This window comes from Lissotriton vulgaris, chromosome 3_1 (genome assembly GCF_964263255.1).
Source record: "Lissotriton vulgaris chromosome 3_1, aLisVul1.2, whole genome shotgun sequence".
Classification (NCBI taxonomy): Eukaryota; Metazoa; Chordata; class Amphibia; order Caudata; family Salamandridae; genus Lissotriton; species Lissotriton vulgaris.
The window spans coordinates 1,175,990,349-1,176,012,801 of NC_141689.1; the positions used below are offsets into that span (position 1 = coordinate 1,175,990,349).

Sequence of the window (22,453 nt, forward strand, 5' to 3'; positions counted from 1 at the left end):
TATATCGCGCACCCGCAATCCACTGCTGATGATGTCACATATTACATCATTCATGACATGGTCAGTGACATCACTGATGACATCACTGATGACAACATCCAGTGACTGTATGTTTCTGTAAAGTTAAAATATGTCTTACATATTGAAGAATGAGTGGATGTATAAGTGTCTGGATGAAGGATTTAGTAGGTGCATGACTGACTGTATGAGTGAGTGATTAAATGTGTCTCACTGAGTGCATGGGTTAGTGACTAAACTGTCTTAATTTGCGCATCATTATGTCTGTTGTTCTGTAAACTGTTGCATGTGTTGATAAGTAGCTATATGAGTAACTATATGGGTTATTGATTGGTTGCCCAAGTATTTGTATGGGAGACTGAGTGTGTGTGTGGGTGGCTGGGAGGTGTATGACTCTGTGCATAGATGTGTGAGCAGTTGATTCACTAGATGTATGGTTTCAAAAGTGCATGTGAAAAAGCTGTATGGGCGGTTGACTGTGTGCATGAGTGTATTGGTGAGTGAATGGATATCTCAGTGCTACATGTCAAAGTAAGTACATATGTAAAACACAGTACATGTGAGAGTTGACATATATAAATAACTGTGCATAAGAGCCAGTGAATGTGTGAGTGGCTGTATGGATCATTGTGAACTTGTATCAGGGATTGTATAAGAGAGTAAATATGTGTTAGTATATGTTTGAATAAGTAAAGTTTGTATAACTGTATAGTTGAGGAAATGGAGGTGTGATTGATTCTTTGCATAACTGACTAGGTGTGTGAGTAACTCCATGGATGAGTGACAGTCTGTGAGTGTCTGTTTACACTGATTGTATCTAAGGTTATATTAGAGTCTGAAGAGGTTCATCGTATTATCACATGAATGATATCATCAGTGATGTCATCAGTCATGTCAAATGAGATGTCATCAGTGATGTCATCAGTGATGTCATTTGAGATGTCATCAGTGATGTCATTTGAGATGTCATTTGAGATGTCATCAGTGATGTCATCAGTGATGTCACTGACCATGTCATGAATGATGTAATATGTGACATCATCAGCAGTGGATTGCGGGTGCGCGATATATAGTTAGCGCATCTAACTATATATGGAATTTCAATGGTTTTATGCGAGTAAAATAAGGTTTTGTAAATGCTAATTCCTAACTATATATGGAGTATAACCTATGTTTTTTTCATTGAATATATATATATATGTATATGTATATACATATATATATATGTATATACATATATATGTATATATTAGCTACTGGCGGTCGCCAGTAGGTATATATAGTTAGGACCTAGTTACCATAGGAAATTCCGAACATTCTATTGGGAATAACTTTGGCACCGATTGAGGGACCTGCCTGTAATTTTCCTTAAATTTGCCTCGCTGTGCTCCGCTCCTTCCCTGAAAGTTTCGGGGGGATTCGTCAAGCGGGGGCCGAGAAAAAAAGGGGGTCCCTAAACATGCTTCCCCTATGTTAATTTCCATTGGGACATTCTGACAAGGCTACAGCTCGAACGGCTGAACGGAATTACACCAGATTTGGCAAAATGGTAGGGACTGGTATGCAGCAGTGCCTTTTGTATGTTTGTTGTAAATCCCTCCAGTAGTTTTTGAGAAAATTGAATGTGAAATTGAGTCCAATGCAATTTTCCATAGGACCTTTAGACACAGCTACAGCCCGAACGGCTGAATGGAATTACTGCAAACTTGACAAAATGGTAAAGCCTGGTATGCAGAAGTGCCTTTTGTATATTTGGTGAAAATCCCTTCAATAATTGTTGAAAAAATTGACTTTTTTCAAATTATATATCTATAGGCGGGACTCGGTGTGCGCACGGGCTTGCACCGTCCTTACACTGTCCTTGCACATGCGCGGACCTTAGCGTGCGCACGCGGAATTCTGATTGGCTGTTGGACGTCTGTCAACATTCCAGTCAGTCGAAATGAGGAAGTGTTGTCCTTCATCTTGTTTTTGTGGCAGATGACAGTGGTTGTAAACAGAAGTGTAATAGTTGACAAGGAGGCAGGGTAGAGATTCCTGAGCCCCCTAGGTTTTGTCATGGGGTCTGTAAAGGACCCTGAAGGTTGAAAAAAATAAAAAAATAAAATAAAAAAAATCGCGGGGTTCGCGCACCGTGCGCGGACTTCGGCTCAAAAAGACAAAAAAGAAATACATTAAAATAACAAGTTTCAGTGTTTAGATGTTGGTTGAGTGCAACATTGAGTGATGACTCTTTCACCTTTGGGTTTAGGTAGGTGTTTTGTGGAGAGTTAGTATGGAAATTGGTAGAGAGCATTGGGGGTAGGTTGAAGATTATGTGAGTTTGAAAGTGTTGATAATTTGAACCAATTAAAATGTTACTTTGGTTTTGATTTTGTGTGTGATAAAATTTGATTATCTGGGTATCTGAATATGTATGAGAAATGAGAGGGAAACACAGCCATTTTGAGATTTTAGTGTTTGAGGTATACTTCTGAGGTGTGAGATTGAGACAGAATTTACTTTTCAACAGTTTTCTAGAAGGTGAGTTGTTAATTTGTAAGGAGAACTCTGTTGTTCACTTTAAGTTAATAGGAAAAATGTTTTCTGTTAGTTATTTAATGTTTTTGTGTTATACTTATGGATTGAGTAGGGCAACATCAGATGCAGTGCTTTATATCTTTAATTCTTGCTTGATACTATACACTGTCCAGGGAAACACGGCCAATTTGTGACTATAGTGGCTGAGGTAGTTTTGTGAGGAAATTTTGGTGTTCAATTTCTGGTATGAGATTTAAACAGTAGTGACTCTTCTAATAGAATTTAATAGTTTTTCACTGCCCTATCTCACTCTTCCCCTGCACCATCTCACTGTCTTTCTCTTTCTTTTAATAGTACACTAACATCAATAATGGTTGAAAATGAAGAGTTATTTGACATTGTTATAGAAATTTTTGTGACTGTTATTGAGGATGTTCCTGAAGGAGAGCTTTATGATGGAGGAGATGGCATGGACGATTTCTATGATGAATCCTTGGATTCAGATTTAATGGAAGCTTTGGAGTTCATTGAGTTTGAGGATTCTTTTTGGGAGATTTTTAATATTGACATTGCTGATGATGCAATCTTAGATGATCATTTAAATTTCGAAAATGTCCAACAATAAATTTTAATTTAGTAAATAAATATTGTATGAGATTTTATACTTATCAAAATGTAATTTATGAGGTAGTAGCAAACTGATAATTTTTGGTGTTACATAGTAAGTTTACTCATAAATATTTCCTTTCTCCCCAAAAATGTTCTTAAATGTGTATTTGACATCTCTTTTTCATGTCCTGCATCATTTCTCTCACTGTCTGTCTCTGATGCACAAGATTGCAACATAAGTAAGTTTAAAGAACAGCAAGTGTACACTAACATAAAATGATGAATGAAAATGAGGAGCCTACCAACATCTTCTTTGAAATAACAGCAACATTTATTGAAGCAACTTAAAATTTCAATAGGTCCGCGCACCGTGAGTGCTTGGTGCATGCACTGTGAGTGCTCAGTAAATGCACGATGCGCGAGTCCTATCGCTGCTATTTTGTGGTTTCAGAAGAGAGTGAAAAATATAACTTAAAAATGTGGGAAGGGGATAGGGTAGAGTGTCCCTAACCCCTTAGGCCTTCTCAGGGGGTCCTTCAAGGACTCCTAAGGTTAAAGATAATGTTTATTTTAAAAAAAATAACAGAAAACATGATAGGTCCGCGCACGGGGAGTGCTCGGTGAGTACTCCGTGCGCGGACCTCGGTAAAAATTAATAACAAAAATTAAGTTAAAAATCATATTTGAGTGTTTACATGTTAGTTGACTCTAAAAAGAGCCGTTGTGTTCATTGTGCTTTTTTGGGTACCTCCAAGTAAGTACCAATGCAGAGTCTGATGTTACAGAGAAAGACTCTGTTTCCTTCATCAGTGAAATGTACACCATCTGTCCTATAGATGCCTTGCATGTTGTAACGCAAGTATATACAACCCATTCCATAGTCTCTCATGTATGCAGAAACAGATTTATTTACATGTTTCCTTGGTTTCTTAATCTGCGGACAACATTGATTGGACCAATTCCATTTTTGCCTTTGGTATATATTGGAATAGACAAAGGCAGTTTGAGGAAAAAGTGACATCAATTGTCCAAAGATGTTCTTCAATACCATTTCCAGACCAACCCCAATCAAAGTGCATAAGTCATTTCCACCACAGTGCACAATTATGAGGTCAGGTGTGGGAGATGCATGAAGGATTTCACCAATGGTATCAATTGGTGACATCTCAATCCTCTCTGGCCAAACCATAAAATATCCACATTTGGTAAATCAAGGTTTAAAATTCCTCTGTTTGTAGCATACCTTTTAGACCAGAATACAAAGCTGTGTCCTACAAACCATACTGAAAGCATGTTCAAGGCAGATCTGGTTGTACTCAGATGAAGGCTGTAAATGAAATGGCAGTTGGAAAGCTTGCAGTTTAGAAAAAAAAGAGAAGGACATTCACTCCACATGAAGCTTAAGAAATGATTGGTGCTTTCCGAAAGTGTAAAAGAGCCTATTAGGGTGATTAGTTTAGTTTTTTTAAAAGAAGCAATTCAAATGGTTCAGAAAAGGTCATTGAAAGGAACATTGCACATGATTAGCTGTTATATTGAAAGCTCTAACAACCTTGCTGGATTCATTTGCAACATAGTATGATGAACTTTTAAACTCTGTTCTTCCTTAGGTGGGAGTTACCATGGTAACAGGTTGAATGAGCAGTAGGGGGATTGGTGAATATTATGTGAGTTTGAAAGTGTGGAAATGTAGAACCAATTGAAATGTTAGTTTAGTTTTGAAATAGTGTGGGAAGACATTTCATTGGTTATGAGCAGAAATAAGTGAGAAGAATGAGTGGGAAACTGTGCCATTTCTGTTTCTAGTGTCTGAGCTGCAGTTCAGGGATTCTGTTTAAAAAAATCTGGTGTGTGTTTCACACTGTTCTACATTTTCAAAAGTGATTTTAAAGGTGAGTAATTAATCATTTCATATAGGTAGAGTGCTGTTTGCAGTATTGGGAAGCATAACAAGCATATTGGGCTTCATTACTGTTGTATTTTGAAAATGAGTCAGGTTTCTCAATTTATGTCATTAGTAAAATCCTTTACGCATCTCTTACAGCAATTCATATTCTTGTGTGTGTGCCAATTTTATTACTCTGCATGCATTTTCTGCTTGCACCCATGTCAAACATTGCACAAGGGGCTTGTAAATATGCCTCTCTTTTTTGTATATTCTATCTCAATTTATGCCATTAGTAAAATCCTTTACACATCTCTCAAGGCATTTCATATTCTTGTCTGTGTGCCAATTTTATTACTCTGCATGCATTTTCTGCTTGCACCCATGTCAAACATTGTGCAAGGGGCTTGTAAATAGGCCTCTCTTTTTTTAATATTGTATCTCAATTTATGCCATTAGTAAAATCCTTTACGCATCTCTCACAGCATTTCATATTCTTGTCTGTGTGGCAGTTTTATTACTCTGCATGCATTTTCTGCTTGCACCCATGTCAACATTGCGCAAGGGGCTTGTAAATATGCCTCTATTTTTTGTATATTCTATCTCAATTTATGCCATTAGTAAAATCCTTTACGCATCTCTCACAGCATTTCATATTCTTGTCTGTGTGCCAATTGTATTACTCTGCATGCATTTTCTGCTTGCACCCATGTCAAACATTGCGCAAGGGGCTAGTAAATATGCCTCTCTTTTTCGTATATTCTATCTCAATTTATGCCATTAGTAAAATCCTTTACGCATTTCTCAAGGCATTTCATATTCTTGTCTGTGTGCCAATTATATTACTCTGCATGCATTTTCTGCTTGAACCCATGTCAAACATTGCGCAAGGGGCTTGTAAATATGCCTCTCTTTTTTGTATATTCCATCTCAATTCATGCCATTAGTAAAATCCTTTACGCATCTCTCACAGCATTTCATATTCTTGTCTGTGTGCCAATTGTATTACTCTGCATGCATTTTCTGCTTGCACCCATGTCAAACATTGCGCAAGGGGCTAGTAAATATGCCTTTCTTTTTCGTATATTCTATCTCAATTTATGCCATTAGTAAAATCCTTTACGCATTTCTCAAGGCATTGCATATTCTTGTCTGTGTGCCAATTTTATTACTCTGCATGCATTTTCTGCTTGCACCCATGTCAAACATTGTGCAAGGGGCTTGTAAATATGCCTCTCTTTTTTGTTTATTCTATCTCAATTTATGCCATTAGTAAAATCCTTTACACATCTCTCAAGGCATTTCATATTCTTGTCTGTGTGCCAATTTTATTACTCTGCATGCATTTTCTGCTTGCACCCATGTCAAACATTCTGCAGGGGGCTTGTAAATATGCCTCTCTGTTTTGTATATTGTATCTCAATTTATGCCATTAGTAAAATCATTTACGCATCTCTCACAGCATTTCATATTCTTGTCTGCGTGGCAGTTTTATTACTCTGCATGCATTTTCTGCTTGCACCCATGTCAAACATTGCGCAAGGGGCTTGTAAATATGCCTCTCTTTTTTGTATATTCTATCTCAATTTATGCCACTAGTAAAATCCTTTACGCATCTCTCACAGCATTTCATATTCTTGTCCGTGTGCCAATTTTATTACTCTGCATGCATTTTCTGCTTGCACCCATGTCAAACATTGCGCAAGGGGCTCATAAATATGCCTCTTTTTTTTGTATATTATATCTCAATTTATGCCATTAGTAAAATCCTTTACGCATTTCTCAAGGCATTTCATATTCTTGTCTGTGTGCCAATTTTATTACTCTGCATGCATTTTCTGCTTGCACCCATGGCAAACATTGCACAAGGGGCTTGTAAATATGCCTCTCTTTTTTGTATATTCTATCTCAATTTATGCCATTAGTAAAATCCTTTACGCATCTCTGACAGCATTTCATATTCTTGTCTAAGTGCCAATTTTATTACTCTGCATGCATTTTCTGCTTGCACCCATGTCAAACATTGTGCAAGAGGCTTGTAATTATGCCTCTCTTTTTTGTATATTCTATCTCAATTTATGCCATTAGTAAAATCCTTTACGCATTTCTCAATGCATTGCATATTCTTGTCTGTTTGCCAATTTTATTACTCTGCATGCATTTTCTGCTTGCACCCATGTCAAACATTGTGCAAGGGGCTTGTAAATATGCCTCTCTTTTTTGTATATTCTATCTCAATTTATGCAATTAGTCAAATCCTTTACGCATCTATCAAGGCATTTCATATTCTTGTCTGTGTGCCAATTTTATTACTCTGCATGCATTTTCTGCTTGCACCCATGTCAAACATTGTGCAAGGGGCTTGTAAATATGCCTCTCTTTTTTGTATATTGTATCTCAATTTTTGCCATTAGTAAAATCATTTACGCATCTCTCACAGCATTTCATATTCTTGTCTAAGTGCCAATTTTATTACTCTGCATGCATTTTCTGCTTGCACCCATGTCAAACATTGCGCAAGGGGCTTGTAAATATGCCTCTCTTTTTTATATATTCTATCTCAATTTATGCCACTAGTAAAATCCATTACGCATCTCTCACAGCATTTCATATTCTTGTCTGTGTGCCAATTTTATTACTCTGCATGCATTTTCTGCTTGCACCCATGTCAAACATTGCGCAAGGGGCTCGTAAATATGCCTCTCTTTTTTGTATATTCTATCTCAATTTAGGCCATTAGTAAAATCCTTTAAGCATTTCTCAAAGCATTTCATATTCTTGTCTGTGTGCCAATTTTATTACTCTGCATGCATTTTCTGCTTGCACCCATATCAAGCATTGCACAAGTGGCTTGTAAATATGCCTCTCTTTTTTGTATATTCTATCTCAATTTATACCATTAGTAAAATTCTTTACTCATTTCTCAAGGCATTTCATATTCTTGTCTGTGTGCCAATTTTATTACTCTGCATAGATTTTCTGCTTGCACCCATGTCAAACATTGTGCAAGGGGCTTGTAAATATGCCTCTCTTTTTTGTATATTCTATCTCAATTTATGCCATTAGTAAAATCCTTTAAGCATCTCTCACAGCATTTCATATTCTTGTCTGAATGCCAATTTTATTACTCTGCATGCATGTTCTGCTTGCACCCATGTCAAACATTGCGCAAGGGACTTGTAAATATGCCTCTCTTTTTTGTATATTCTGTCTCAATTTATGCCATTAGTAAAATCCTTTACACATTTCTCATGGCATTTCATATTTTTGTCTGTGTGCCAATTTTATTACTCTGCATGCATTTTCTGCTTTCACCCATGTCAAACATTGCGCAAGGGGCTTGTAAATATGCCTCTCTTTTTTGTATATTCTATCTCAATTTATGCCATTAGTAAAATCCTTTACGCATCTCTCAAGGCATTTCATATTCTTGTCTGTGTGCCAATTTTATTACTCTGCATGCATTTTCTGCTTGCACCCATGTCAAACATTGCGCAAGGGGCTTGTAAATATGCCTCTCTTTTTTGTATATTCTATCTCAATTTATGCCATTAGTAAAATCCTTTACGCATTTCTCAAGGCATTTCATATTCTTGTCTGTGTGCCAATTTTATTACTCTGCATGCATTTTCTGCTTGCACCCATGTCAAACATTGCGCAAGGGGCTTGTAAATATGCCTCTCTTTTTTGTATATTCTATCTCAATTTATGCCATTAGTAAAATCCTTTACGCATCTCTCACAGCATTTCATATTCTTGTCTGTGTGCCAATTTTATTACTCTGCATGCATTTTCTGCTTGCACCCATGTCAAACATTGCGCAAGGGGCTTGTAAATATGCCTCTCTTTTTTGTATATTCTATCTCAATTTATGCCATTAGTAAAATCCTTTACGCATCTCTCAAGGCATTTCATATTCTTGTCTGTGTGCCAATGTTATCACTCTGCATGCATTTACTGCTTGTACCCATGTTATATTTACAACAAGGGGTGGTGAGGGACAGAGTCCCTGAATTAAGCAGAAAGCTCTCACCCAGTCAAGAGATCAGGGCTAGATCCAACACCGTTTTTTAGCTCACTGCACCATCCCAGTTTCAGAACCCGGCTGTATGCAAATTAGTCTGTTCCTGTCCCAGTGCATGATGGGAACAGGGCAAACCAAACTACAAAAGCCAATTCTTACACTGGGAAGGAAACAAGCTCCCGGGGACCGGTTTCTGGCATTACAGCCGTCTTCGGCCCGGTTTGCTTGAATCCTGATGGTGCAATGAGCAAGGGTCTCACATCTGAGAATACCCTTCCACGCTTAGGGTGGACAAAAATATTTACAACAAGGGGTGGTAAGGACAGAGTCTCTGAATTAAGCAGAAAGCTCTCACCCAGTCAAGAGATCAGGGCTAGATCCAACACCGTTTTTTAGCTCACTGCACCATCCCCGTTTCAGAACCCGGCTGTATGCAAATTAGTCTGTTCCTGTCCCAGTGCATGATGGGAACAGGGCAAACCAAACTACAAAAGCCAATTCTTACACTGGGAAGGAAACAAGCTCCCGGGGACCGGTTTCTGGCATTATAGCCGTCTTCGGCCCGGTTTGCTTGAATCCTGATGGTGCAATGAGCAAGGGTCTCACATCTGAGAATACCCTTCCACGCTTAGGGTGGACAAAAATATTTACAACAAGGGGTGGTGAGGGACAGAGTCTCTGAATTAAGCAGAAAGCTCTCACCCAGTCAAGAGATCAGGGCTAGATCAAACACCGTTTTTGCCAGAAACCGGTCCCCGGTAGCTTGTCTCCTTTCTGGTGAAGAATTGGCTTGGTAGTTTAGTCTGCCCTGTTCCCATGATGCACTGGGCCAGGGACAGACTGATTTGCATATAGCCACGTTCTGAGCTGGGATGGTGCAGTGAGATAAATAACGGTGATGGATCAAGCCCTGATCTTTGGACTGGGTAAGAGTGGTCTGTTTAATTCAGACACTCTGTTCATCACCACCCCCTTTTCTAAATCGTTTTTGGCCACTATAGGTGTGGCAGGGTATACTCAGACATGAGTCCCTTTCTCACTGCACCATCAGGATTCAAGCAAGCCGGGCCGAAGAAGGCTGAAATGCCAGAAACCGGTCCCCGGTAGCTTGTCGCCTTTCTGGTGAAGAATTGGCTTGGTAGTTTAGTCTGCCCTGTTCCCATGATGCACTGGGCCAGGGACAGACTGATTTGCATATAGCCAGGTTCTGAGCTGGGATGGTGCAGTGAGATAAATAACGGTGATGGATCAAGCCCTGATCTTTGGACTGGGTAAGAGTGGTCTGTTTAATTCAGACACTCTGTTCATCACCACCCCCTTTTCTAAATCATTTTTGGCCACTATAGGTGTGGCAGGGTATACTCAGACATGAGTCCCTTTCTCACTGCACCATCAGGATTCAAGCAAGCCGGGCCGAAGAAGGCTGAAATGCCAGAAACCGGTCCCCGGTAGCTTGTCTCCTTTCTGGTGAAGAATTGGCTTGGTAGTTTAGTCTGCCCTGTTCCCATGATGCACTGGGCCAGGGACAGACTGATTTGCATATAGCCAGGTTCTGAGCTGGGATGGTGCAGTGAGATAAATAACGGTGATGGATCAAGCCCTGATCTTTGGACTGGGTAAGAGTGGTCTGTTTAATTCAGACACTCTGTTCATCACCACCCCCTTTTCTAAATCATGTACCCATGTTAAACATTGTGCAAGGGGCTTGTAAATATGCCCCTCCTTATCTGACATTCCATCTCAATTGATGCCTAGTGAAATGCTTTATGCATCTCCCACACCATTTCATATTGTTTTCCATCTGCTATTCCTATCCCTCTCCATATATTCACTGCTTGCACCCATGTTAAAGGTTGCGCAAGGCGCTTGTAAAAAAGGAGCATATTTATAAGCCAAATTAAACTATTAGCACTATCTCTGTACCAGCATTGAATCCAAGCATGAGAAACACTTTAAAAAGAAGTCTACCCTGTAAGCTAAAAGATACAAACTGTGAGCACACACAGCTAACGTTATGGAAAAAGATGAAAATATAATTCCTTAATTCACATACACACTCAGTGTGTTCCTTGTCAAAAAATGTAAAGCCAGACATTTCAACAAAAACATTTAGTATGGTAAATCGTTTTAGATACAGAGAGTGAGATGAGACACACACACAAACAGACAGATGGTGTAGGCAGAGATTGAGATGACACCCACATACAAACAGAGAGATAGTGGAAGGAGAGACTGAGATGAGGCATTGCAAAGAGGGAGATGGTGCAGGCAGAGAGTGATGTGAGACACACAAAGAGAGATGTGAACTAGTGTTTATATTGTTTAGTTAATGTAATTGCTATGTGCTATGTTGGTAGTGGTCTATAATATGTCATATTTTTCTTTTCAACAGATTGTAAATATCTACAGAGTCATAATAGATTATGCCTACCAAGAACCGCAAACAAAGACTTTATAAGCAAGCTTTATTAATCAAGAGGACTCAATTAGAAGATTCATCCAGAGGCAATCTTCAGAGAAAAGAAAAAATGCTCCTGGTAATGCACCTGTGCTTCCAGTTTTTTTGCAGGATAACTTGAATTGACTCTTGTGCAAAGGTTATTAGTTTCTGGCAAAGAATGCATTGCATCATCAAATTCTTAAGTTCAGGTTGGATATTTGCAACCATTGATGCTTGCATTGGTGGTGCTGTTGCTTCAGAAGAAGTGCTGGGAGCAGAGCCCTGTTCCTCTGATGATCTTTTTATTACAGCTTTTCTCCATTTGTTTGGGTGTATATTCCGGAAATCGCGTTCCATGCTATAAGTTCCAAAGCTGTATTTGTTCTGTGGATCCCCTTTTAAAAGTACTGTGTCACAGATTTTACATGTCACAAAAGGCGCATTTACCTTTTTCTCTCTTTTTGGGTATTTTATAAATTTCTGTACTATGGACTCTCTCTGTGTTCTAGGGGTTTCAGGAACAAACTCTTATGAAGATGAAGTAGAAGAATCCTCAAGTATCTTGTGTGTCAGAATGCTCTTGTCCAAAGTCTATTAGTTTCTGGCAACAAATGCATTGCATCATCAAATTCTTAAGTTCAGGTTGGATATTTGCAACAATTGATGCTTGCATTGGTGGTGCCGTTGCTTCAGAAGAAGTTCTGGGAGCAGTGCGCTGCTCCTCTGATCTTTTCATTACAGCTTTACTCCAATTGTTTGGGTGTATATTCCGGACATGGCGTTCCATGCTATAAGTTCCAAATCTGTACTTCTTCTGTGGATCCCCTCTTGAAAGTACTGTGTCACAGATTTTACATGTGACAAAGGCACATTTACCTTTTTCTATTTTTCTGGGTATTTAAAAAATTTCCGTACTATGGACTCTCTCTGTGTTCTAGGGGTTTCTCAGGTTCTTGCTGTTCAGCTATTTCAGTAGATTTTTCAAGAGCAAAGTGCTGATGAAAAAAGGTGTTGTTTCCTCGAAAGCCAAAGAAGAATGATGAAGATGGGAGGGGTCTTTCAAGAATTAGAGTAGAAAGTATTATAAACCAAGAAAATCTTTTGTTATAAGGTCACATGGTTGGACGTAAGCTTACGGAGTGTTTACGGAGCGTTTACGTAGCGCTCAAGTAAGCTTACGTTGCGTTTACGTTTTATTTACAGATTGCTTACATCATCTTATGATGTGCTTACGTGGTATGCACCCTCGTGAGATTTATAATTGTTTAAACAAAGTTATATATGTTGTTTAAAATAAACATGTTCTTTATTATCCCAGTTAATATGTTCCTTTATATTGTACAATGAATATGTAGATATAATGATTTAGCACCCTCGTGAGATTTATAATTGTTTAAATAAAGTTATATATGTTGTTTAAAAGTTTAAAATAAACATGTTCTTTATTATCCCAGGTAATGTGTTCCTTTATATTGTACAATGAATACGTAGATATAACGATTTAAAGTTTATAAAACTTTCGGAGGTAAATAATGAATTCCTTATGCATGTACATTTGTGCCATGTGGCACACATACATGCCCGAAAACCATGTATGTGTGTGACATGGCACACAAATCAGAATCCAGGGTGCAACAGGGTGTCAAAGTGACAACCTGTCTCCCTTGACAATTCGGTAATTTTACAGATTCAGTATTTACTGATTCGGTAATTGCCATTGATTCCTATTGGCCTCAAGACTTATAGGAATCAATGGCAATTACCAAATCGGTAAATACCGATTCGGTAAAATTACTGAATTATATAAATTCGGTAATTTCAAAAGAGAAATTACCTACATCCGAATTGCCTACTCTTAAATATTGAAGTGGTATGATTTGATATTTATGAGTAGGTAAATCGAGATTACGTACATCTGGCCTATTGAGTTGTAACATATTTATATACATATGTTACATTTCAGTGCTTTGGAAGTAGTACAGTATACTATAGGTAAACACCTTATAGGTTTATGCTGTACCACATCCTTATAGTTTTGCACTTTGACATTCAGTATGACAAACTTTTACATACAAACATAGAAATGTAGTTCTTTTTTTAACCAGTAGAGGTAGTTGTAAAAAGAACTGTTTGGTACGCACCCTTGCGAGATTTGTAATTGCTTAAATAAAGTTATATATGTTGTTTAAAAGTTGCTTAAATAAAGTTATATATGTTGTTTAAAAGTTGCTTAAATAAAGTTATATATGTTGTTTAAAAGTTTAAAATAAACATGTTCTTTATTATCCCAGATAATGTGTACTTCTATATTGTACAATTAATATGTAGCTATAACGATAAAACTTTCGGGGGTAAATAATGAATTCCTGTGTACATGCACATCTGTGCATGTACATTTGCGCCATGTGACACACATACATGTCATAAGACCATGTATGTGTGTGACATGGCCCACAAGTCAGAATCAGGGGTGCAACAGGCTGTCAAAGTGACAACCTGTCCCCCTTGACAATTCGGTAATTTTACCGAATCGGTATTTACTGATTCGGTAATTGACATTGATTCCTATTGGCCTCAAGGCCCATAGGAATCAATGGCAATTACCGAATCGGTAAATACCGATTTGGTAAAATGACTGAGTTATACAGATTCAGTAATTTCAAAAGAGAAATTACCTACATCCCATTTCCCTACTCTTAAATATTGAAATGGTATGATTTGGGGCTCGATGTAGGTAGGCATTTACCGGTCGGTAATGGCCGAATTTGGCCTTTACCGACCGGTAAATGCCTTTTCCTATGTAGGAGGCATTTATTTACAGATTTGGTATTTTTACCGATTCTGTATTTACCGAATCGGTAAAATTACCGAATTGGTAAATACAGACTCAGTAAAAATACCAAATCTGTAAATTCTAATGTAGGTAGCACTGTTGCTAGAGGCGTCTAAGAATTCCTTATTTACCACCCAATGCAATTGGGTGGTAAATAAGGAATTCCTGTGTACATGCACATCTGTGCATGTACACCTGTGCCTATGTGGCACACATACATGCCCTAAGGGCATGTATGTGTGTCACATTGCACACAAGCCAAAAACAGGGGTGCTACAGGGTGTCAAAGTGACACCCTGTTCCCCCTGGAAGAAATCGGTATTTACCGATTCGGTAATTACTGAATCGGTATTTGCCATTGATTCCTATGGGCTTCAAGGCCCATAGGAATCAATGGCAAATACAGATTCAGTAATTATCGAATCGGTAATTACCGAATTTTACCGAATCAGTAATTAATTCGGTAAAAATACCTACATCCCCATTGCCAGTTCTTAAATACCGAATCGGTATGATTCGGTATTTAAGAAGTGATAATCTGTGATTACCTACATCGGGCCCTCGTGTATTAATGAGTAGGTAAATCGAGATTACGTACATCTGGCCCATTGAGTTGTAACATATTTATATACATATGTTACATTTCAGTGCTTTGGAAGTAGTACAGTATACTATAGGTAAACACCTTATAGGTTTATGCTGTACCACATCCTTATAGTTTTGCACTTTGACATTCACTATGACAAACTTTTACATACAAACATAGAAATTTAGTTTTTTCTGTAACCAGTAGAGGTAGTTCTAAAAAGAACTGTTTTTTTTGTTTGTTTTTGTTTTGCATGAAAAACAATGTAAAAAAATAAACTTTTTAAGGCAGATAATTGTTCAACTGGAACAAACTATGAAAAATAAAGAAAAAAATTATGGGGTGCACCTGTGCTTCCTGTTTTTTTGCAGGATAACTTGAACGGACTCTTGTCCAAGGCTATTAGTTTCTGGCAACAAATGCATTGCTTCATCAAATTCTTAAGTTCTGGTTGGATATTTGCAACCATTGATGCTTGCATTGGTGGTGCTGTTGGTTGAGAATAAGTGCTGGGAGCAGAGCCCTGCTCCTCTGATGATCTTTTCATTACAGATTTACTCCAATTGTTTGGGTGTATATTCTTGACATGGCGTTCCATGCTAGAAGTTCCAAAGCTGTACTTCTTCTGTGGATCTCCTCTGGAAAGTACCGTGCCACAGATTTTGCATGTGACAAAAGGCGCATTTACCTTTTTCTGTGGTTCTGGGAATTAAAAAAAATTCCAAACTATGGACTCTCTCTGTGTTCTAGGGGTTTCAGGAACAAACTCTTCTGAAGATGAATTACAAGAATCCTCAAGTTACTGGTGTTCAGAATGCTCAGGTGCCTTATGTTCAGAATGCTCAGGTTCCTCATGTTCTGAATGCTCAGGTTCCTCTTGTTCTGAATGCTCAGGTTCCTGCTGTTCAGACATTTCAATGGATTGATTCAGGAGCAAAGTGCTGATGAAAAAAGGTGTTTCTTCCTCGAAAGCCAAAGAAGAATGATGAAGATGGGAGGGGTCTTTCAAGAATTGGAGTAGGAAGTATTATAAACCAATAAAATCTTTTGTTATGATGTCACATGGTTGGACGTAACCTTACAGAGCGTTTACAGAGCGTTTACGGAGCGCTTACGTAAGCTTACGGTGCGTTTACGTATTATTTACGGAGCGCTTACGTCATCTTACGATGCGCTTACGTAGTTTTTCAAAGACTAAGATTAGCATGGCCCCTGCGCAAGGATGACACGCAAATTCGTGAAGCGTTCCATATTTAAAAAAAAAAAAAAAGACCGTCTTTGAAAAACGGCGCCGGGAACTACAGGAGGGGGAATACAAACAACCAGGTGTATCCGCCTGTTATCGTATTTTGAGCGCTACTGCTACAAATTTTCTCCTCCCGGTTATGGCTTCCTTTCTACTACATTAAGAAACCATCCACTACGCGAGCAACTTTTTGTTTTCCACATACTTCGCCCTTTCCGGTTTTTGGACACAACACCATTTCCGGTCCTTTTTCTATGAGGCCCTGAAGATTCGCAGTCTGTTTCCCTGCGATGAAACACGTGTTGGCCAGTACAGAGGAACAATAAACCGGTGTTTTTATACCAAGAACTTTACTTCATTTGAATTTCTTTTTCGGCATTATATGGTCTATTCACTTTGAAATGTTCGATGTGCATGTTGACCTATGCTACTGAAACTCGAAATCACCCGAACATTGTTATTGTTTGTCCAGTGCAGGGGCTTTGTTGTGTATATGCAATTTGTGTGGATTTTCTGGATCCAACATTGAGCGGTTGTGAGGGATTACCGCCCGCCCTTTTGCCTGGATTTCTATACTCCATAGCAGCAATATACCTTGCGGTTACTCAGGTGCGCGCCTGGCCAATTCTGGAATACCCCAAACCCTCCCAGTAGATCAATACTGGAGTGAGCTCCCCAACATTCCAAGGTGAGCTTCACTCCAACATTCTACAGGAGGGAGAGACCAAGTAAGGGGAAAGGGAAGGGAGGGGGAGAGGGGCATACCATGTTATAACACACCTCCCTCTGTAACACAACACTTTGGGTAAATGCAAAGAGGCAGTAAAATGACAACAGCCTAGCTTAAAACTAAAAAAAACACAATTGAGAGAAAGATCCAATACATGCAATAAAATACAATACATTGAAATTGCATTAAAAAAACCCTGGCACAAACCACATGTAGGAGGAACAGCAGTGAGCACAGAAAGGTATACATTACATGCTGTAGTCAGCTTGCCATGCCGGACACCTACGTTGCCGTGCAACTCTTCCTATACTTGAATCACCCACCGCTTCGCCAGAGTCATCATTGCTAGAGGATTTGTAGACATGAACATTAGTGCAACGAGCCAATCTATCCATGCTCCACAGATTGCCATCTTCTAACAAAACAGAATTATTGTTTACCTTCCTTATTCTAAGGGGTTTAGAGAAAACGGAAGGTTTAGACTTCACTAGATTGGGTTTCTTGACCACAACCCAATCCCCGACCATCCACTCTCTGTCCCTTGTACCCCATTTAGCATCATACTTGTCTTTATACTTTGCTTGATTTTCTTTCACCTTCTCTGAAACATTGTTCCTGTCAACCCACACAGGAGAACCTCCATTTAACCAATTGGGGGTGAGCTTTGAACCTGGGTTCCTGCCTTTAAGAGAGGTAAACGGGGAGACTCCGGACACTGAATTAGGTGTGATGTGATATGACCACAACATCTTTAGTTGACAAAGCTAGTTGAATGGTATCCTTCAGCATTCTATTTGCCCTTTCTACTATCCCATTGGATTTTGGAGAGTACAATGGAGATTTGATGTGAACAATGGATAAGTCGTTCAAGAATTCCCTCATCTCATCTGAAATTAATTGCACCCCATTCTCCGTCATCAATTCACTGGGGATGCCCTCTTTTGAAAAGCTCTCTTTAAGAAACTCAATGAGGAAAGCAGTGGAGATGGAAGGGACAAACTTAGTGGTTATCAAATGGGAATGATAATCGATTAGAACGAACATGAATTTTTGAGAACTTAGTGGTTATCCAATGGGAATGATAATCGATTAGAACGAACATGAATTTTTGAGAAAGGTTTAAATTGGCCAATAATGTCCATCCCTAGTTTATCCCAAGGTTTGGTAGGCACGGTGACACGAACCAAAGGAGCTCAATGCAATTTTTTACAAGTTCTTCAATTTGTGTGTCCATTTTTGGAAACCAATAGCTTTGACGAATTTTACTTTTTGTCAGACTTCGACCCGGGTGACCTTCATGCCCTAACCGTATGATGTGACCTCTCATACCAGACGGAGGGACTATCTTTTTACTCCTCCAGACCATGTCTTCCACTGTGGATAATTCCTCCTTCACACACCAGAACTCTTGGAGATCCTCTGGCACCTCCTCTTTTTTCTCCGGCCAGCCCTTTGAAATCATTACTTTCAATTTGTGCAACACATCCTCTTCCTGAAGTGACTTCTTCCACTCCTCCTTTTTTATTGCCGGGACATCAACCGCAAGGATGGTTTCTTCTACTTGGATCTCATCAGGTTCATTTTCCAATACTGGCATACGCGAAAGACAGTCTGCCAAGGAATTTTTTTGAGCCAGGAACATGTACAATGGAATAGTTGAACCCTTGCAGTCCTAGAACCCACTTGGAGATGCGTGGAGTAGTATTTTCTAACAGTTTGGTAGCTAATAGCGGGATCAGAGGTTTGTGATCCGTCCTTAAGCAGAACGGAATTCCCCACAAGAAGTACTTAAAAGGGTGGATGGCCCAGTAACACGCAAGTGCCTCTTTCTCGATGGTGGAATAATTTGCTTCTGCAGTCTTCAAGGTTCTTGAAGCGAAGGCTATCACTCTTTCTTTTCCATTTACCATTTGAGTCAAGGAAGCTCCCATACCCTTTATTACTAGCATCAGTTGAAAGTGTGGACTTTGCATTAGGATCAAATGTGTGCAGAATTGGAGCATTCACAATGGCTTCTTTGACGTGTTGAAAGGCTTGTTGGTGTACAGTGCCCCATTCAAATTTGGTTCCTAGTTTGAGCAGTTCACGGAGAGGTTGTACTTGGTCGGCAAAGTTCTTCACAAACTTCGACATATACTCAACCAGGCCCAGAAAGGACTTGAATTCATCTTTATTTTCTGGAGCAGGATCAAATTTGACTGCGTCCACCAAACTGGCCTTAGGTTTGATACCTTCGCTAGAAATAGTGTGCCCCAGATACACCACCGTCCGCACCCCAACCTTACATTTTTCTTTCTGGGTCGTGACTCCCGCTTTGCTGAGTTTAGACAGAACCACCTCCAAAACTTTGTTGTGCTCATTTTCAGATGCTCCATAGAGTAATATATCATCCTTGAAGCAGATAACTTTTTCAAGGCCTTGCAGAATATTTTGCATTATGCGCTGGAAAACAGCAGCCGCAGAAGCGAGTCCAAATGGTAACCTTGAGAACTGATATGCACCAAAAGGGGTTATGAATGACGTGAGGTGCTTTGAATCTGGGTGAAGGACAACCTGGTGGTAGGCCGAGGACAGATCTAGAACAGTGAAATACTTTGCTCCTTGAATTCCCATCAACATTTCATTAATGTTTGGGAGGGGTTGTCTGTCCACCCAGATGTTGGCGTTCAAATCCCTGAGGTCCACACAGAGGCGGATGCCCTTCCGCCCCTTTAGCCGCTACCACAATGGGGGCCAACCACTCTGAGCTTTCAATACGCTCTATTATTCTGTTTTCTTCCAGTCTGTTGAATTCTTCCTGAAGGGGTTCTCTTAGCAACAAAGGGACAGACCTTGCTTTGTGTACAACTGGTTTTGAATTAGATTTAAGTTTGATCTTGTGGAGGAACCCTTTAAGTTGCCCTAACTTGTCTGTAAACACCTCCGGAAATTTCTCACAAACCTCCTTCCCAACCGTAGACCTATCAATCAGCAACACCTGTTCAGGCGCATTTGGATCTAATTTGATACCTAGGTCTTTTTGGTGTTTCCACCCTAACAAATTAGATCAATTTTTTGTGATATACACTTTACCCAATGTTGACCTATCTTTAAAATCAATCTGCATTAACAACATTCCAACCAAAGGAATGGAGTCGGAAGTGTATCCCCCTGGTTTGATATCAGAAGGCAATAGATTATACTCTTTATGGCCGTCCGCACCCCAACCTTACATTTTTCTTTGTGGGTCGTGACTCCCGCTTTGCTGAGTTTAGACAGAACCACCTCCAAAACTTTGTTGTGCTCATTTTCAGATGCTCCATAGAGTAATATATCATCCTTGAAGCAGATAACTTTTTCAAGGCCTTGCAGAATATTTTGCATTATGCGCTGGAAAACAGCAGCCGCAGAAGCGAGTCCAAATGGTAACCTTGAGAACTGATATGCACCAAAAGGGGTTATGAATGACGTGAGGTGCTTTGAATCTGGGTGAAGGACAACCTGGTGGTAGGCCGAGGACAGATCTAGAACAGTGAAATACTTTGCTCCTTGAATTCCCATCAACATTTCATTAATGTTTGGGAGGGGTTGTCTGTCCACCCAGATGTTGGCGTTCAAATCCCTGAGGTCCACACAGAGGCGGATGCCCTTCCGCCCCTTTAGCCGCTACCACAATGGGGGCCAACAACTCTGAGCTTTCAATACGCTCTATTATTCTGTTTTCTTCCAGTCTGTTGAATTCTTCCTGAAGGGGTTCTCTTAGCAACAAAGGGACAGACCTTGCTTTGTGTACAACTGGTTTTGAATTAGATTTAAGTTTGATCTTGTGGAGGAACCCTTTAAGTTGCCCTAACTTGTCTGTAAACACCTCCGGAAATTTCTCACAAACCTCCTTCCCAACCGTAGACCTATCAATCAGCAACACCTGTTCAGGCGCATTTGGATCTAATTTGATACCTAGGTCTTTTTGGTGTTTCCACCCTAACAAATTAGATCAATTTTTTGTGATATACACTTTACCCAATGTTGACCTATCTTTAAAATCAATCTGCATTAACAACATTCCAACCAAAGGAATGGAGTCGGAAGTGTATCCCCCTGGTTTGATATCAGAAGGCAATAGATTATACTCTTTATGGCCTGAATTTTCTTTGAATGCAGACTCATTTATGAGAGTGTAAGGGGAACATGAATCAGCAAAGACATCATATGCAACATTGTCCAGTAATATTTTACATTCTGGATATGCATTCACATTCTGTTCACCAATGTTCAGCACTTGAAAAATAATGTCCCCTTTCCACGGTTGGTCCAACTCTTGGACCACCATGTGAGTAGTACTTTTCTTTTCGTGGCATACCCTCAAAAAATGGCCCCATTTCTTGCAATTACTGCAAGTGACTCCCCTCGCTGGACACTTTACATCATTCGCTAGATGGTTTGGGTTACCACATCTATAGCACTTAGGCTTGTTGGGCTGAGCACTGTGTTTATTCACCTCAGGTTGGTTAGACTTAATTTTAACATCTCTCTGAACTACTTTGTTCACACCATAGTCATTAACTTGTTTAACCTCACTAGCCTCCTTCATTTCATTCATACAGTAGCTTGTGTGCTCAATGCTGATAGCAATATCAATAGCTCTTTGTAAATCAGAGGCTTCTGCTAGGAGTCTCTCCTGAATTTTCTTTTAACATGTGCATCTAACTAATTGGTCCCTGATTTAGGACTCAGTAAGGAGACCAAAATCACACGTAGCTGCCAAACCCCTCAACACTGCAATATAATTCTTTACTTTCCCATTTTTACCTTGAGCCCGCAAGAAAAATTTATGGCGCTCAAGAACTATATTAATCCTGTCCCCAAACTGTTCTGCCAATTTTTTCACGGTAGCCTCATACACATCAGGTTGAACCCCGCCATCACCTCCCACATTGACGTTAGCACCATCACCAGCTACTTCAGGTAAGTCTTCGAACACATCCCTTCCATACTTTCCCAAATTATACAGTAAAATGTGTTGCTTCCTTAAAGATGAAAATCTATTTCCTCCTATAGCAATCAAATATGATTCAAACAAATTAAACCATTTTTTCCAGGGAATAATCGGATCACCTGCTTCATCCAAAAAATGGTGGTGGCTGAGACATATTTAAGGCTGTCATGATAATAGCTAGAGAGAGAAGAAAAGAAGAAAAATAGAGAGAGAGAGAGAGAACCAGAATAATGAAGAATGAACACCCAGAGTGGGTAGAAATTAGAGGGTAGAGGGAAACCCGTCCAATGGCTTAGAACCTAGGATACACAAAATATAACGAACAGGCCTAGGTAATGAAAATAAACTGGCAATGCTGTGCCAATCAGCGAAGAAAACACCAGGTGGCTAATGTGGGTAACAAAATAAAGCTGTATCTATACAGAAATGATGGTACCAAAAGAATACAGCATTAGCGTTATGTAGATGTTGTAAATAGATTACTTTTGCAGACACTTCAGATTTATAAAAGAAAGCGCACTACACCTGTATTTACCACCCAAAACTCATTTCAATAATACTTCAAATACACATTTGATTCGGGAAAA

At 39.3% G+C, this 22,453-nt stretch overlaps 1 pseudogene; it reads left to right on the forward strand.

Moving 5' to 3' along the window:
• Window positions 1-16,073: 16,073 nt before the first annotated feature.
• Window positions 16,074-16,172, forward strand: LOC147727629 (U6 spliceosomal RNA; annotated as a pseudogene).
• Window positions 16,173-22,453: the final 6,281 nt, after the last annotated feature.